Raw genomic sequence first — 19,318 nt, 5'->3', positions numbered from 1 at the left:
ACAAGAGCCAAACAAATTTTAAAGGTGTGAGAGAGAAGACCACCACCAACAAAAGAAACCTGGCAAAGTGCTGATCACCGATAAAGCTGGGAAGTGAGCACAAGGGTATCCAGTGTTTTCTGGTGTATTTTTAAATTCCATATAAAAAGAAAAAAAAGTACTTGGAGTTGTGCTAGTAAACCAGCAGTAAGTCAATGTCATACCCTAAAACAGGAAACTAGTTTTTAAAACTGTGAAACAGAACAAAGGACCCTTCCTTTAAAATTGAGTCAGGAGGTCCAAAGGGGAGCCCTCACCCAGCACTGCCGGGTTTCTATCACAGACCCACAAGGAGGAAGGCTTCCCATTTGCCCAGCAACTCAGTCAGTAACAAACCGTCAGCACCCTGAACTCTCATTTCCTCCAAGGGACTTTTGCTCAAGAGTGCCGCGCACCTCCTCCTCTTCCCCTACGTAGTGCCCTCCATCTTCTCAGAGAGACCTGCCCATGGCTTTTGTTACTGCTTGGCTGTCCTGCACTGCTATTCTCAAACTCCCACCCAATTCAGAACTGGCTTTTCAGCACTTCATACAGTTTCAAAATAAAGAAGTGTCTCTATAAGGGCCCTCAGACCCGTTTATTCTGACTCTGAACAGGGTGCTTTCATAACACTGCATCTTCTTGACACATTCTCCTCAGTGTGAGCTGGAGGAAGCCCAACAGCCAGGACATGGTAGGGGGTGCAGCTGGGACATTGGGGGTGCAGCCGGGGAATGGGGGTGCAGCTGAGGAATGAGGGGTGCAGCCAGGACATGGGGGTGCCACTGGGACATGGTGGGGGTGCAGCCGGGACATGAGGGTTGCAGCCAGAACATGTGGGGTGCAGCCAGGGAACAGGGGGTGCAGCCACAGAATGGGGGTGCAGCAGGGATGTGGGGGTACCACCGGGACATGGTGGGGGTGCAGCCAGGACATGAGGAGTGCAGCTGGGAGATGGGGGTGCAGCCGGGACATGGTGGGGGCACAGCCAGGGAATGGGGGGTGCAGCTAGGACATGAGGGGTGCAGCCGGGGAATGGGGGGTGCAGCCAGGACATGAGGGGTGCAGCCAGGAAACAGGGGTGCATCCATGGAATGGGGGGTGCAGCCAGGACATGGGGGTGCCGCCGGGATGTGGTGGGGGGTGCAGCCAGGACATGAGGGTTGCAGTCGGGACATGGGAATGCAGCCGGGGAATGGGGGGTACAGCCGGGACATGGGGGGGTGCAGCTGGGACATGAGGGGTGCAGCTGGGGAATGGGGGGTACAGCTGGGACATGGTTGGGGATGCAGCCGGGGAACTGGGGCGGGGTGTGCAGCCGGGGAACGGGAGACGAGGCTCCTCAGCAGGCAGGGACCCTGAGCACACACCCCATGCTCGCACTGCCTGGCAGCGCCACCCTCTCCCATGCCCTCCCTGCCAAGGCAGGCACACTGTCCTGCTCAGAATCACAGCAGGCTCTCAGATCTTGTCGGCAGCCTGGTTTCCCTGTGACCTCTTTCTCCCAAGCCCTACCCCACCTCCATCCCTAAACATACGTATTCCCTGAGGTCCACACAGGCACCCCGAACTGGACAGGGGGCAGCACTCTCACAGGCCCAGCACGCCCTTCTGGGCCTCCCAATGCCTTCATTCAAGGATCTGTTTTTGACACTTTCGCTTCCAGCGGAGTTGGACCAGATTTACAAATGAAATGGTTCTCAGGACACTGGCTACCTGGCAGGGAAAACAGTGACCCCTCAAGCAGGGAACAGAGGAGCCCGTTAACTGCCCAGCTTCCTGCCTGACAAAGAGTTCTGGGTCACAGCAGAGGAACCAGGTGGGTCCAGCAGTCCCTGAGGGGAAGAAAGAGCGCTGGGAGTCCAGGGGGCAAGGCACGAGCATTGCCAAGCAGAGCACAGAGTGAGACAGAGGCACGGACAGCGCCGAGGATGCGCCTGCTCCGGCCAGGTACTGCTCAGCCCAGGTACTGCTCAGCCCGTGTGTGTGAGAAGAGCAGCCAAGCCAAGGGTTAGCGGAACCATCCTCCAAGTTCACATGGGGTCAGGAAGAGTTGCTCCTCCTCCCCGTCACAGAGGCTATTTTCCCAACTTCAGGGCATTGCACAAATATTCAGAAGACTTCTGCTTCAGTGGTAGGGCAAAATGAGACCTGGACTCAACATTCCTGTGGTCCCACCTGACAAAGCCTAAAAGCCAGACCCACAGAATCTAGCTTAGTTGGTAAAGAATCCGCCTGCAATGCAAGAGACCCTGGTTCGATTCCTGGGTTGGGAAGATCCGCTGGCCAAGGGTACAGCTACCCACTCCAGTCTTCTGACCTGGAGAATTCCATGGACAGAGGAGCCTGGCAGGTTACCGTCCATGGGGTTGCAAAGAATCGGACACAACTGAGTGACTTTCACTTCACTTCACTTCACAGAATTAAACTCCTTCCAAGTAATTTAACAACATTCCAGACAAAGGTCAAGAATATTTATAGAAAACAAAAATACCCAGCATCCAAGGAGATAAAAGTCACAGGATCTTGGCATCCAATCAAAAATGACCAGATATGCAAGGAAGCGGGAAAAACAAACCATGATCCACCCAGAAATGACAGACAGTAAAACTAACAGACAAGGACATTAGACAGTGGTTGTAACTGTATCCCATGTTCAAACACCTGGAGGGAAGACGAGATGTGTTAGAGAGAGACATGGAAGATGTACAAAGCCCCAAAGAGAATCAGAAACATACTCTCAATCCAACAAAAGGCAGAGAGAGAGGACAAGGGCGCTGAGAGCCCACCGCGAGCCGTGACCGTGGGGCACACCGGGGTGCCGGGCGCCGCCTCACTCTCAGCGCACCCCTACTCCCCCTGCCCGCCCTGCACTATTTCCTGACTCACTGCCAGCCTCTGCAGCGGACACCTCGGCACGTGGGCCTTTGCCTGAAACGCCCTCCCTCCACCTTCCTTACCTGGCAAATTCCTATCTGCCCCTCAAGTTCAAAATTCAAAGACAATCACTTTTATCAGGCTTTCTTGAATCCTTCCTCAGCACTGTTACAAGAGAATCAACACACTATAATCTAGTTTTAAGTATTTTTTATCTTCAATCATGAAAAAAAATTAAAATATTAAAAAGTCCAGAGAAAACTACAAAAAATCCATGTACTGAGATCTAATAAATGTTAACTATTTGCTTACGTATGGAGACAGTATTAGTCGCTCAGTCGTGTCCGACCCTGGGTGACTCCATGGACTGCAGCCCACCAGGCTCCTCTGTCCGTGGGATTCTCCAGGCAACAACACTGGAGTGGGGTGCCATTCCCTTCTCCAGGGGACAGCACCAACCCAGGGGTCAAACCTGGGTCCCCCGCACTGTGGGTAGGTCTGAGACACCATGGAGGACCGCTGACATATGCCACCTACTCAAAAAAATGTTTCTAGGAGTTCCCTGGTGGCATGGAGGGTACGAATCTGCACCACAGAGAGCCACCACAGCAAGGCCCTGGGGGGCACCCGCCCCAGCACACAGATGAGAGCGGCAAGCAGTGCCTGCCTGGACCTGCTCTCAGCACTGCGCTCCTGGGAGAACCAAAATCAACGGCGGCAGGCAGGCTCAAGCCGACGCTGAGCCTGTCACTCTGGCTACACCGGGTCCCCGTCGCTGTGCACAGGCCCTCTTGACCAGGGGCGAGTGGGCGCGGCCCTCCGAGTGCGGCGCGCAGGCCTCTTGGTGCGGAGGGGTCTCTCGTCCAGGAGCGCGGGCTCTAGGGTGCAGGAGCTTCAGGACTTGCGGCACACGGGCTCAGGTGCCCCGAGGCACGTGGGACCTTAGCTCCCGGACCAGGAATCGAGCCCGTGCCCTCTGCATAGGCAGGTGGACTCTTAACCACCGGACCACCAGGAAGGCCTCTAGGCCTCTAGGCTGAGACTCTGGAACAGGCAGCTAAGAAGCAGTGCCAAATAGGCAGAAAAACTCCCCAACAGCACGAGGGTGGAAACCAGGGCAATGAACAGAACTGAGTCCAAACAAGGGCACAAAAGCACTAATTTAAGGAACACTGATGCGGGGTGACGCCTGCCCTGAGAAAAGAAGCGACAGGAGCCGCTGCCACGGGGACCTTCTCACTAAGGGCCGGCAGCCCGCGAGCCAAGGATGACTCAGTGCAGGAGGCGATCCGCCGCCAACCCCCGGGCACAAGTGGAACCGCAGAGGCCGCAATCGTGGCAGGACCAGCCCAAGGCCACGAGGTTACCGTCAGCTCTCGAACTGGAACCCAGGCTGTCTGAGAGCAGTCCATGTTCTCAATCTCTACACGACCCCAGATTCTGACCCAGATTCTAGTTGATACAGGGGAAAGGAAGGCATCACAGGAGATGCAGTAGGCCTGAGGCAGACGGAATGGAAGCAAAGGCCCAACCCAGGGCTGGATGGTCCAGGGTGTCACCCAGCGAGCCCTCCGAGCAGAGCGCCCAGGGCCTTCACCGTGACGAGCTGGGGTCAGGCGGTGGCCACCAAGCACAACCTTCTGAGTGTGCTCAACACCAACGAACTGCACCCTTAAAGAGTGGATCTCACAGGACAGGAATTACATCTTAATGAAAAAACACGCACATTCAGTGGGCTGACAGGTAACAGTCAAGTTCCCAGAGGAGAGCAGACCAGAGGTGCTAAGGCCCCAGGAGCCACAGCTCGGCCCCCACAGAGAAGGCAGCTATGCGGTGCCCCCCGAGGAGAGGCTGGGGGGCTGGGAGAGAGCCCACAGGACTGAACTCAGGAGTCAGGATGGTGCTGTGCTCAGCGACGGCTGCCACAAGGAAACCTGCAGGAGCTCTATCTACTCCTTTTAAGTTACTGACCACAAACCTCATGTGCAGAGAACACAGCCCGGCGAGCCTGCTTCCTCTTGGAGCGAGCTTGCCTCTTCTGAGACGACCGGGACAGGCACTGGACAGACGTGAACTCTGCACAACCCCTCGCATCACAAATCGTCTCCCTGCCCAGGACCCCCAGTCACCACAGGTGGGGAGGGATGGGGCGGGTCCAAGTCTCAGCTCCGAGAGGCCCCACGGCCTCTGCTCTTGCCCCCAAGGAGCCCAGTGGCCAGTGCAAAGAAGCCCTTCCAGCCTCCCCAAGGATGACTGAACCCTGGAGAGCCCCGTCTCGCGAGGAGGCCTGGCTCCACACACAGAGCAGACAGGAGCCAGCGCCACCCAAACTGGGCTCAACCCACCATCTCAGGAAAAACAGTCATTTGATTCCTCGCAACCCTTCAACATCCTTACCCCCCTAACTCACAGAAAAAGCACACGGTCTCAAGTGGGAACCCTCCAGTCTTCAGCTCACCAAATCTGCAACCCGAATCACAGTCCCTGCCTCCCGTCATTACAGCACAAAAAGGGCCTTGCTCCCGCCAAGACAAACCACTACACCCGCGCGCTCAACCCTGCCCTTCACACCTCCTGGCCTGTCTCCCCCTAGCTCACTGTGCACGCACAGCCGTGCACACCGCCGCCCCACAGACGCCTCTCTGATCCTGCTTACAGCAATGCTCCCCCGAGGGACGCTGGCTCGCGCCGTCCCCTCCCATCCAGCTCCTGCGCCCACCACGCCACCAGACTGTTCCCATGAAGGAAGTCAGTGACCCCCCAGGACCACCCCCTGGCATCTCCTGGCCTGACACGGTGGAAGTAACACCATGTCGTAGCCTCCCTGACACCACACCCTGCAGGACCCTGCGGCCCCAGAGCTACTCTCTGTCAGCTCCCACTTCTGCTCAGTCCACCAGTGGGCACCTCCCAGCGTCAGTCCTGTCTCCCTCCTTGCCCTCTGCTGCAGAGGTTTAAAAGTGCAGCTCTGAGTTCTGGTTCTAGAAAAACTGGAGCGGCTATATCACACTAATCTCCCTGCTGATAATAAGTATAAACTCTAAACTAAACATAAAAACACCTATTTGAACATACAGAAACATGCAGTAAGTGGAGGGAACACAGTCACTGAAAGACGAGCGAGCCCCACGAGCTCTACATTGGGGAGCTCCTGAGACCGTGTTGACCACAGGAGGAGAGAGGCCCGATTTCAGGGCTACCAGGACGGCTGAAACTGAACAGGAAAATCTAAAAGAGAAGTGCGTGCGTGTGCTCAGGCATGTCCAACTCTATGAGAGCAAAAGTGAAAGTCAGTCAGTCGGGTCCGACTGTGTGTGACCCCATGGACTATAGAGTCCATGGAATTCTCCAGGCCAGAATACTGGAGTGGGTAGCCGCTCCCTTCTCCAGGGGACCTTCCCAACCCAGGGATCAAACCCAGGTCTCCCGCATTACAGGCAGATTCTTTACCAACCAAGTCCAACTCTACGTGATCCCACAGACCTCAGCCCACTAGGTTTCTCTTGTCTGTGGGATTTCCCAGGCAAGAGTACTAGAGTGGGTTGCCGTTCTCTTCCCCAGGGTATCTTCCCAACCCAGGGATCGAACCCACGCATCCTGCATTTGCCAATTCTTTACCACTGAGCCACCAGGGAAGCCCAAGATGAATCAGGTCTGAGGACTGGGTGCGAGACATGCTGACTGCTGTCAGTAACAAGGCACTGAGGTCTGCTAAGACAAGCCTCACGTGTTCTTCCCATGTATATGCGCGTGTGTATGCATGGTAAGACAGTGGTGACTGTGACAGTTAACTGGATGGGGAGGACTCCTTCACAGCGTTTACATTTATCAAATCATCACAACCTACTTTTAATATATTACATTTTTATTTGTCAATTACACCTTGTTGAAGCTGGGGGAAAAAAAAAACTAAGCAGAAAACAGCTGTTGTAAGATAAAAGAGCTAAGCCAAGATTTGGCAGCTGTCCAGCACTGTGGAAACAGAATTCAGAGGTTAAATTTTGCTAAACTAGATGGGTTTTCTATTAAAATCTCAGAAGGGCCATGCCTTAGGAGTAAAACCCATGTTCCAGAGCTAAAAGTCATGCCCTAAAATTTAGAACAAAACCAAAACAGATCTACCCTAGAAAAGCTTTGACAGGATTAAGATCATCTTCCAGTCATTTAACAGCCTGCCGTAACAAACCTCAACACTCTTTAAGGAAAGACAACCTAAAACAAAGTCTCTAGCATACACTACCCACAATGTCCGTTTTGCAATTTAAAAAAATTATTACACAGGCAGAGAAGAAAAATGTTACCCATGATCAAGAGGAAAAACAAGCTACAGGAAGCAAAAATGGCCATATATTGAAACTGGAAGATGAAAACTTCAAAAGAGTAATTATAAATATGTTAAAGGGTTTTAGGAAAATGGAACAAAAGGAATGACAGGTGGAGAATATTAGCAGAGAAATGCAAACTTGAAAGGAGAACCAGAAGGAAACTCTGGAACTGGAAAACTCAGTGAAAGTGAAAGTCGCTCAGTCGTGTCCGATTCTTTGCAACCCCACAGACTGTAGCTTTCCAGGCTCCTCTGTCCGTGGGATTCGCCAGATCAGAATACCAGAGTGGGAAGCCGTTCCCTTCTCCCCAGGACCTTCCCAACCCAGGGATCAAACCCAGGTCTCCCACACTGCAGGCAGATGCTTTACTCTCTGAGCCACTAAGGACGCCTGAAACACAAGCATCTGAAATTAACATGCCGCGGGATGGAATTAATAACAGAATGGGCACAAAGAAGAAACGCAGTGAGCTTGACGACAGACAAAAAGAAACTATACAACGTAAACAAAGAGAGAAACGAATGCGAAAATACCAACACATTCAAAGCCTGTGGGATGGTATCAAAGAGTCTAAAACAGATACCACCAGAGTTCCAAGAGAAGAAGGATTAGGAAGTAAAAGAAACATTTAAGAGGCAATGGCCAAAAAGTTTCCAAAGGTGATTAAATACATCAACTCACAGATCCAAGCAGGATAAATATAGAAACACCACACCTAGAAAATAATACTCAAATGGGAAAAAAAGCTTTTAAGAATTTATTTAATAAAAATAAATACATATCTTAAACACAGAAGGAAAAAGGATATCAGGTAAACAGAAGTAAGAATGACAGCTGACTCATCAGAAACAACAGAGGCTAGAAGACAGTGGAGTACGGACTTCCCCGGCGGCCCAGTGGTCAAGACTTCACATTCCAACGCAAGGGTCAGGTTTGATCCCTGGTGGGAGGCGCTAAGATCCTGCATGCTTTGTGGACAAAAAACAGAACAGAAACCCATAAAACAGAAACAATATTGTAACAAATTCAATAAAGACTTAAAAAATGGTCCACATTAAAAAAAAAAATCTTAGGAAAAAACCACAATGGAATAATTTTTTCAAAGCACTTAAAGAAAAAAGCTGTCAACCTGGAATTCTATATTCAGCAAAAATACCTCTCAAAGCTGAAGGGTAAGTAAAGACTTCTTCAGACCAACAAAAATGGAGTGATTCTGTCCCCAGCACATCCACAACATAAGAAATACTAAAGAAAGTACTTTAAGCCAAAGGAAAATGATCCTTTATAGAAATCCAATCCACAAAAAGGAATGAAAAGCTTCCCAACTCATTCTTTGAGACCACTATTACACAGATATCAAAACAAAAAATATCATATGGGGAAAAAAGTCATACACAAATATGTCTCATGAATATATGTATGATATGTGCAAAAAAAAAACCTTAACAAAACTCCAGTGAACAAAAATCCAGCCACTGTGCTTTGTTTTTGTTTTTTTGGCGGGGGGCCCATGCCTGGCGGCGTGCAGGATCTTAAGTTTCTTAGTTCCTCAACCAGGGAATTCCCCCCATACCTCCACACTAAGGGCATTTATCCAAAAATGCAAAGTTACTTTAACATCTGAAAATTAATTAATACAACACATTACACTGATGGGGCTTCCCTGGTGGCTCAGATGGTAAAAGAATCTGCCTGCAATGTGGGAGACCCAGGTTTGATCCCTGGCTTGGAAAGATTCCCTGGAGAAGGGAATGGCGACCCATTCCAGTATTCTTGCCTGGAGAATTCCACGGACAGAGGAGCCTGGCAGGGTACAGTCCATAGATTGCAAAGAGTGGGACTTGACTGAGCGACTAACACTTTCACTTTCATTACACTGATAAGATAAAGGACAGACACTAAATAATCATCCCAACAAATGCAGAAAAGGCACTGGACAAAATCCAACACCCTTTCATGGTAAAAACATCCCCTAAAACAAACTAGAGGGCAACCTCCTCAACCACTGAAGACCCGAGGGACCCACTATCACCACTTCCATTCCACATTATAGCAGAGGTCCTAGATGGTGCTACAAAGAAAAAGAAACAAAAAGCACAGTAATTGGAAAGGAAAAGAAAACTGCCTCTACTCTTATGCAGACAGAATGCAAGCCTGCCATGCACACTGACGAATGAGTAGACTGGGAGGGGCTGCAGGGAGCGTGGCCAGCACGCACGGACCAGCTGTGCTCCTGCACATGAGTAAGTGACTGAGAAATAAAATAAAGACATTTCAAATAAGGTCAAAACTACCAAGTACTTACAAACATACTGAATGAAAAAAGTGATCTTTCACACCAAAAATTACAAAATGTTGCTGAGGAAAATTAAGGAAAATTTAAATAAATGGAGAGATGCACCATGTGCACAGAAGACGCAGTTAATAACTCGATTCTAAACTTGATCTGGACTTCCCCAGTGGCTCAGTGGTGGAGAATTCTCCTGAAATGCAGGAGACTTGGGTTCGATCCCTCGGTTGGGAAGATCCCCTGGAGAAGGGAATGGCATCCCACCCCAGTATTCTTGCCTGGAGAACCCCATGGACAGAGGAGCCTGGCAGGCTATAGTCCATGGGACTGCGAAATAGCTGGACATGACTTAGACTAAACACCACCACCACCCATCTAGAGATTCCATGTGATCCCAACCAAACTCCCAGAAAAAATTCACGGCCAAATTGAAGAGCTTATTCTAAAACTGGCAAGACAATTTCGTAGAGGAATAAAGGTGAAAGTCTTATACGGCCTGAGTTCCAAACTGACGGTAAAATCACAGCCCTTAAGACAGCATGGTGTTGGCACAGGATAAAAAATAGACCAATGGAACATAATAGAAAGCCCAGAAATAAACCTGCATACACATATTCAATTAATTCATAACAAAGGTTCCAATGCAATTTAATGAAGATGGTCTTTTCAACAAAGGATACTAGAATGATTATCTAATTCACATGGGGAAAATGTACCCTTTTCCACTTCACACACAAAAGACACAAGATGGATCATTCATAAAGGAGATCAGTATTTGCCTGGAGATAGAGGGGCAAAAAAGGCTGGCAGGAGGGATCCCAAAGGGACGTGAGGAAATTTGGGAAATGATGGACACATTCACTATCTTGACTGTGGCGATGATTTCACAGCTATGTGCATATGTCAAGAGCTATCAACTTTCACACTTTAAACGCGTGCAGTTTAGGGGATTCCCCGGTGGCCCAGCGGTTGAGAATCTGCCTGGCAATGCAGGAGGCACAGGCTCCACCCCTGTGGAGGAGCCAGGACCCCACAGGCCACAGGGTGACTAAGCCCACTCACAGCACCACCACTGAGCCTGCACGCGCTGCAGCCCACAGGGCGACCAGCAGAGCCCGTGTGCCGCAACTGAGGCCTGTCGCAGCCAAACAGATAAATTTTTTCCAGAAAAAAAGAGAATCAGGGAAACTACAAAATAAGAAGAAACCTTAAGCCCTAGTCTCCTCTCCTCCCACTCCCTCACTGTGTCTGTATCCACATCATAAAAGACTGACGACCAGAATTTTTTTAATTGCAAAAACTAAATAATAAAGACAATCCAACAAAAAGCGGACAGAAGACTGGACACTTAACAAGACTTAACAAGAGAGGCACAAACGGCCGGAAAGCACGTGAAAAGTCCCTCACCACTGTTTCGCTTTATTTATTTATTTAGTTTTGGCTGTGCTGGGTCTTCCTTGCGATGCGGGCTCTTCTCTAGTTGCAGTAAGCAGGGGCTACCCTAGCACCTCACTGCGGTGGCTCCTCTTGCTCCACAGCGCAGGCTCCACAGGGCACACAGGCTCAGAGGCGCAGCTCCGGGCTCCACAGCGCAGGCTCCACAGGGCACACGGGCTCAGAGGCGCAGCTCCGGGCTCCACAGTGCAGGCTCCACAGGGCACACGGGCTCAGAGGCGCAGCTCCGGGCCCCACAACGCAGGCTCCACAGGGCACACGGGCTCAGAGGTGCAGCTCCGGGCCCCACAGCGCAGGCTCCACAGGGCACACGGGCTCAGAGGCGCAGCTCCGGGCCCCACAACGCAGGCTCCACAGGGCACACGGGCTCAGAGGCGCAGCTCCGGGCCCCACAGCGCAGGCTCCACAGGGCACACGGGCTCAGAGGCGCAGCTCTGGGCTCCACAGCGCAGGCTCCACAGCTGTAGTGTACGGGCTTAGGTTGCTCCACAGCATGTGGGATCTTCCCTGATCAGGGATCGAACCTGCGTCTCCTGCACTGGCAGGGAGATTCTTCACCACTGACCCACCAGGGAAGCCCCACCGTCATTACTAAAACCATAATGAAACACCACTACCACCTGAGTTAAAATAAAATTTTAAAAAATGATAATATCAACTGTTGGCATGGATGTGGAGAAACTAGAACTCTCATACATTACTGACGGGAGTATAAGATGGTACCAGTTTGGAAAACTCGCAGTTTCTAAAAAGATTAAACATAAATCTATTCTATGACCTAGCAATTCCATTCCCACACATTTATCCCAAAGAAATAATACATATATCCACAAAAGAATGTAAATAAACTTAGTGACTAGTTACAACAGCCAAAAGGTGAAACCAACCCAAATATCAATAAGAAAAGCACAACTACAGATAAAAGAATCAAAATCATTATATTCAAAAATATACTGAGCAAAAGAAGACAGACACAGAGATTTCTCTGGTGGTCCAATGGCTAAGACTCCGCACCCCCAATGCGGGCAGCCTGGGCTCCACCCCTGGTCAGGGAACTGGAGCACACGTGCCGCAGCTGAGTTTGCACGCTGCCAACAAAAGATCTGGCACACCTCAACCAAGACCCGGCACAGCCAAACAAACCCACAGAGACGTGGAAGGCTGTGTGTCATACTTTCTGGCTCCATTTACATGATGCTGAAGGACCTGCAAAATTACTCTAAAAAATAGGAATCGGAATCAGGAACTGTTACCTTTCAATTCTGAAGGATGGCTTTAACAACTAAAAAGGCACACAAAGGAGCTGCACCCCTCCCAACATCTTGTCTCTCCCTCTGGTATTCACATGTCGATGGCACTCCCCAACTCAACCTGCAGCCTGGGTCCCCTCACAACCCAGAGTCAACGGACTACAAGGAAGAGACGACTGGAAGGCCAACGTTTTAACCAAGGCTCTGAGTGTCTCTCCCCTTTACTCTGGCCACACAGCGGTCTTATCCAGGTTCCTGGAGGAGGTCCAGGATCTTTGCATGTGCTGCCCCCTCAGTCCAGAAGGCTCTTCTTGCCTTCCAGGGTTTAGCTGACATTCAGTTCAGTCACTCACTCGTGTCCGACTCTTTGCGACCCCATGAATCGCAGCACGCCAGGCCTCCCTGTCCATCACCAACTCCCAGAGTTCACCCAAACTCTTGTCCATCGAGTCAGGGATGCCATCCAGCCATCTCATTCTCTGTCGTCCCCTTCTCCTCCTGCCCCTAATCCCTCCCAGCATCAGAGTCTTTTCCAATGAGTCAACTCTTCACATGAGGTGGCCAAAGTACTGGAGCTTCAGCTTCAGCATCATTCCTTCCAAAGACATTAGAGAAGCCAAAACGGAAGGGACACGAAGAAGAGGTGAACAGCTGAGAGTACCAGTGAGAACTCAGGCCCTGAGAAGCCAAGGGCAGGGCAGGAAGAGGCCATGGCGGGAGGTGAGCGAGTGACAGCCGCTCAGTCGTGTCCAGCTCTGTACATTCCACGGGATTCTCTGGGCCAGAATACTGGAGGGGGCAGCGTTCCCCTTCTCCAGGGGATTGTCCCCAGGGATCGAGCCCAGGTCTCCTGCATTGCAGGTGGCTTCTTTACCAGCTGAGACACAAGGGAAGGGGGGAGATGACAGGTGTATAAGCGAGTAACAGGCTGGAGAAGACCCTATGGACCAGGCAGGTGGACACAGGGAGAGAACGGGGCGGGGCAGAGCGAAACGCAGGAGCTACGTGGAAGCCACAGACTGGGCGAGCTGGTGGCGACAGGCCAGGGGGTCAGCAGCGAGGTGGGAGCAGTCAGGGACAAGTCTGCGGACGATGCAGGGCGTTAGGCTGTGAAGACACAAAGTGGAAGGGGGGTTGTATGGACCTCACAGTGATGGTGTGAGGACATTCACGGGGCCTGGAAAGTGCATAAGGGCCGCCCCAGGTGTGAAGGAGAGGTGGTGGGGAAGAAACAGGGCAGTGACAGAGAAGTCGCTCCGTCGTGTCCGACTCTTTGCGACCCGTGGACTGTAGCCTACCAGGCTCCTCCGTCCACGGGATTCTCCAGGCAAGAGCACCAGAGTGGGTTGCCATGAAGGAGTCAGCAGATGACAGACGGAGAGACAGGCGACTGGAGAAACGGGAAGGGCACAGTGAGGGAGGAGGAGGCAGTGAGTGGGGAAGGGCACAGACGACAGGGGGCTCCGGCGAGGGGAGCGCCCCGCGGCCGGGCGGGGGAGGCGGGGCGGGCCCTGAGCGGGACTCAGCCCCGGGGCACTGACGGGGCGCCCGGCCGGCAAGCGGGGTGCGGACTGCGGGGGCCCTGGCGGCCCGGGGGAAGGAAGGGCAGAAACGCGCAACTGCCTGACGAGGGGGAGAGTCTCCAGGGGGTCGCTGACGGCGGGGGGCGCTGGGCGGCGGGCGCCGGCGGGCGAGGGCTGCTGCCCTGGCGCTCAGGGCGGCGCAGGGGCGGGCGCCGGCGGGCGAGGGCTGCTGCCCTGGCGCTCAGGGCGGCGGAAGGGCGGGCGCCGGCGGGCGGTCCCCGCAGGCGGGCGCTGACGGCACGGCAGGCGGCGGCGGACACGTGGAGAGGACGCGGACGGGGCGGGCGCCAACGGCGGGCGCGGGCCCGGCGGACCCCGGCCGCGGGGCGCGGACAGGCCGGGCCTCACGGCGGCGGCTGCCATGGGGACCCCGGGGCGCGGGCCCCGCCGGCCCTCAGCCGCAGCCGCACTCACCTGCCCCGCGGGCCGGGCGTCGCGGCGGCTCCTCGGAGGCCCGGGTGGAGGCCAGGGACCGGGCGGAGGCGAAGCCCGGGCGGCCTGCGGTAGGCCGCGCGCACATGGGCCCGGCCGGGCTACGCGCCCACAGACACTGCGCCCACAGATCCGGCGCGGCCTGCCGGCGCCTCAGGACCGGCTCAGGCCGCGGGCCGCGCGCTGGTCGCTCCAAAATGGCGGTGGCGGCGGCCGGCCGCGCGCACGCCGGGGGCGGGGCCTCGTCTCGGGGCGGGGCGGGGCCTCCGTGTGGGTGTGGCGTGTGTGGGCGGGGCCGCGCGTGGTGGGCGTGACCGCGGGGTCGGAAGGGCCTCAAGAGGTGGGGGGGCGTGGCTTTCCCTTCCTCTGGTCCCTCTACGTAAACATCTCTTCCTCTGTCGTCCCCTTTCTCCTCCTGCCTTCAATCTTTCCCAGCATCAGGGTCTTTTCCAATAAGTCGGCTCTTCGCATCAGGTGACCAAAGTATTGGAGTTTCAGCCTCAACATCAGTCCTTCCAATGAACACCCAGGACTGATCTCCTTTAGAATGGACTGGTTGGATCTCCTTGCAGTCCAAGGGACTCTCAAGAGTCTTCTCCAACACCACAGTTCAAAGGCATCAATTCTTTGGCCCTCAGCCTTCTTTATAGTCCAACTCTCACATCCGTACATGACTACTGGAAAAACCATAGCTTTGACTAGACAGACCTTTGTCAGTAAAGTGATTTCTCTGTTTTTTAGTATGTTGTCTAGGTTTGTCATAGCTTTCCTTCGAAGGAGCGTTTCTTTTCACTTCAAAATGAATCTGATCCCTGAGCTATGCCGAGCCTTGTCAGCAGAGGGTGCTGGAGAGGTTGCCAGAGAAGGTTTGCTACAGGGCCGCTCCGCTGGCGTCAAGCACCGCTTCCCCGGGGTCCCACATTTGCCTAGACAGCTCCTCCAGAACATCTCTCCCAGGTAGACCGCACGGTGGATCTCGGGCAAGCTCTGTAGGGTGATCGTTCAGGAAATGGGGGTTAAAAGCGTCAATCTTACAACCGAGAATAGATTATAAGCCCTGCAAGCGAAGACCGCCCCCGCCCCCACCTCGGAGGCTGGAGGTGCACTAGGCAGTTTCAGAATAGGGGCCGGCGCTTGCGATGCTCGGGCTGGTTGTCCTCCTGTGAGAGCCGGCAACCCTCAGTCTGATCATGATGCTCTTCTGCGGTCAGCTAGGACCCCCTCCTCTCCCACCCACCCTGAGTTCCAGTCCCTCCACTTCTAACTGGAGCCCCCCTCCCCGAAGTCCTAGTCTTAGAACAGTCTCTGCCACCAAATTCACAGCAGCAACCTCCCAGCGGGCTCCCGGCTGCTACCCTGCCATACTTGGTGGAGGCCAGCTTGTCATAGTCAGCATAGCACCTAGTGGAAGCAAGTTCAACTGCTTCCCTCTCCCAGGGGCTCCCGTCTCACGCAGCATGAAAGCCAGTCCTTGCTGCCACCCACAGGTCCTACGCAGTCGGGTCTCATTTGTGCTCTGCCCCTTGTTCATTTAGCGCCAAACCATGACACCCTCCTGCCACAGGCCATTGTCTGTGCAACCTGTCACGCCTTCCAACTGTCCTCATGTTAACTGACCTCCTACATCTTATTCCATCGTCTCCTTCTCTCTGAGGACTTCCCTGGCCTACCTGCTTAAAATCTCAAACCTCCATACACACATGCACGTGTACACACATGCACGCACACGGGCACACTCACACCCCCTTTCCCGGCTTGGATTTTCCTCCTTGTATCAGTAGCTGGGGTTCAATAAGGAGACAGAGACCACACAGTGACTTCAGAGAACGTTTGATATAAACACTACTGATAGTGAGATTAATTATAAAGAATGCTATATTCAAGAAAGGACAGAACATGCCCTGCTCAGTGCTCCCAGGACCCAGCTCCATTATTACAGAGCAGCAGAGGAAACTGGGTCTGGATTTGAGGCAGTAAGTAGAAAGTGAACAAGTCTAACCTTCTGGAAAGTCAGCTTCTGTATGCAGTCTCAAACACACCTGAACCTCCTATCAACAAGAAACAAGGCTCTATTTTCACCTGACGAGGTGCATCCACTCTTACCGTAAGTGAAGAAGCCTCACTTTCCCCTGAGGGAGAGTGTCTGTGCAGTCCCAGCAGTCACCACACCACCACCGAGTGTCCACTCATCCCTCCTCAGATGGTCACTGCCCCACCGAGTACTCTCTTATGCTCTCCGAACTAAATAGCAATCTTAACTTTTGATAACTTGTGTATTTTTTAACTAAATCTATTGTTCAGTGTATGTATTCAGTTTAGTTCACTCTCTCAGCCATGTCCAACTCTTTGTGATCCCATGTACAGCAGCACACCAGGCCTCCCTGTCCATCACCAACTCCCAGAGCTTGCTCAAACTCATGTCCATTGAGTCGGTGATGCCATCCAGCCATCTCATCCTCTGTCGTCCCCTGCTCCTCCTGCCCCCAATCCCTCCCAGCATCGGGGTCTTTTCTAATGAGTCAGTTCACATCAGGTGGCCAAAGTATTGGAGCTTCACCTTCAGCATCAGTCCTTCCAATGAATATTCAGGACTAATTTCCTTTAGAATTCACTGGTTTGATCTTGCAATGCAAGGGACTCTCAAGAGTTCTCCAACACCATAATTCAAAACCAACAATTCTTCAGCGCTCAGCCTTCTTTATGGTCCACCTCTCACATCCATACACGACTACTGGGAAAACCATGGCTTTGACTAGACGGACCTTTCTTGGCAAACTAACGTCTCTGCTTTTAATTATGCTGTCTAGGTTGGTCATAGCTTTTCTTCCAAGCAGCATCTTTTAATTTAATGGCTGCAGTCACCATCTGCAGTGATTTTGGAGCCCCAAGAAATAAAGTCAGTCCCTGTTTCAGTTGTTTCCCCATCTATTTCCCATGAAGTGATGGGACCAGATGCCATGATCTTCGTTTTCTGAATGTTGAGCTTTAAGCCAACTTTTTCACTCTCCTCTTTCACTTTCATCAAGAGGCTCTTTAGTTCTTCATATTCTGCCATAAGGGTGGTGTCATCTACATATTTGAGGTTATTGATATTTCTCTCAGGAATCTTCATTCCAGCTTGTGCTTCATCCAGCCCAACATTTCACATGATGTGCTGTGCATAATACTTTGGCCACCTCATGCAAAGATTTGACTCATTGGAAAAGACCCTGATGCTGGGAGGGATTGAGGGCAGGAGGAGAAGGGGACGACCGAGGATGAGATGGCTGGATGGCATCACCGACTCGACGGACCTGAGTTTGAGTGAACTCCGGGAGTTGGTGATGGACAGGGAGGCCTGGCATTCTGCGATTCATCGGGTCGCAAAGAGTCGAACACAACTGAGCGACTGAACTGAACTGAACTGTTGTTCCATATCTGGTTCTAACTGTTACTTCTTGCCCTGAATACAGATTTCTCAGGAGGCAGGCAAGGTGGTCTGGTATACCCATCTTTTGAAGAATTTCCCACAGATTGTTGTGATATACACAGTAAAGGCTTTAGCATAGTCAATGAATCAGATGTTTTTCTGGAATTCTCTTGCTTTTTCTACAGTCAAACGGATGTTGGCACTTTGATCTCTGGTTCCTCTGCCTTTTCTAAATCCAGCTTGATCATCTGGAAGTTCTTGGTTCACATACCGTTGAAGCCTAACTTGAATAATTTTGAGTATTACTTTGCTAGTGTTTGAGAGGTGAAGCCTAACTTGAATAATTTTGAGTATTACTTTGCTAGTGTGTGAGAGGAGTGCAATTGTACCATAGCTTGAACATTCTTTGGCATTGCCTTTCTTTGGGATTGGAATGAAAACTGACCTTCTCCAGTCCTGCTGCCACTGCTGAGTTTTCCAAATCTGCTGGCATATTGAGTGAAGCACTTTAACGGCATCATTTTTCAGGATTTGAAATAGCTCAGCTGGAATTCCATCACCTCCACTTGTTCACAGTGATGCTTCCTAAGGCCCACCTGACTTTGCACTCCAGGATGTCTGGCTCTAGGTGAGTGATCACAGCATCATGGTTATCTAGGTCATTAACATTTTTTTTGTGTAGTTCTTCTGTGTAGTTTTACCACCTCTTTTTAATAACTTCTGCTTTTGTTAGGTCCATACCATCTCTGTCCTTTATTGTGCCCATCTTTGCATGAAATATTCCCTTAGTATCTCTAATTTTCTTGAAGAGATCTCTAGTCTTTTCCATGCTATTATTTTCCTTATTTCTTTGCATTGATCACCTAGGAAGGCTTTCGTGTCTGTCCTTGCTACTTTTTGGAACTCTGCATTCAGATGGCTGTATCTTTCCTTTTCTCCTTTGCCTTTCGCTTTTCTTCTTTTCTCAGCTATTTGTAAGGCCTCCCCAGACAGCCATTTTGCCTTTTGCAAAATACGTATGTACTATCCCAACTCATGTAACATTTCTCATTGAAGTAGAGTTGATTTACAGTATTGTGTTAGTTTCTGATGCACAGCAAAGGGAATCCGCGACACGTGCACATTCAGCCACTCTTTTTAGATTTCCTTCCCGTCTCGGTCACCGCAGAGCAGTGAGCGAAGTCCCCTGTGCTGCACAGCAGGTTCTCGCTCGTTATCTGCTTTATATGCAGTATCACTACTGTGTGTATGTCCATTCCAACACTGTGTATTTCTTAAAAATGGAAAACAGAGAAAAGGCAACAGTTTATATATTATATATGCAAAGAGAAAACACGCTAAGCTACTACAGTCCTTGTTTCTGAAACTGGTCACAAGATGTAGTTGATAGTTACGGCTTTTCCATAGAACTCTCTTCCCATAGTGTACACAGAACAGCTAGTGCAAAGCCAGGCCGAATCCAGAATTTCTGGACAGAAGGACCAAATAAAATTAACTCTTATCACTATAAATACCAAAAGCAAAATTATTCACCAATCAATTAGAAAAAGTGAAACCCTGATATGAAATAAACGTGCCCCTGGAGCACGGTCAGAGCAGGAAGAACCACGGCCTGTCCTGCTCTCCGCAAGAGCCCAGTGGAGCGGCAGCTCACAGACGGGAGTAACGGGAAACTGATG

The sequence above is a fragment of the Capricornis sumatraensis genome, chromosome 4 (assembly GCF_032405125.1).
Source record: "Capricornis sumatraensis isolate serow.1 chromosome 4, serow.2, whole genome shotgun sequence".
In the NCBI taxonomy this organism is placed as follows: Eukaryota; Metazoa; Chordata; class Mammalia; order Artiodactyla; family Bovidae; genus Capricornis; species Capricornis sumatraensis.
Note: the sequence above shows the minus strand (reverse complement) of the source record.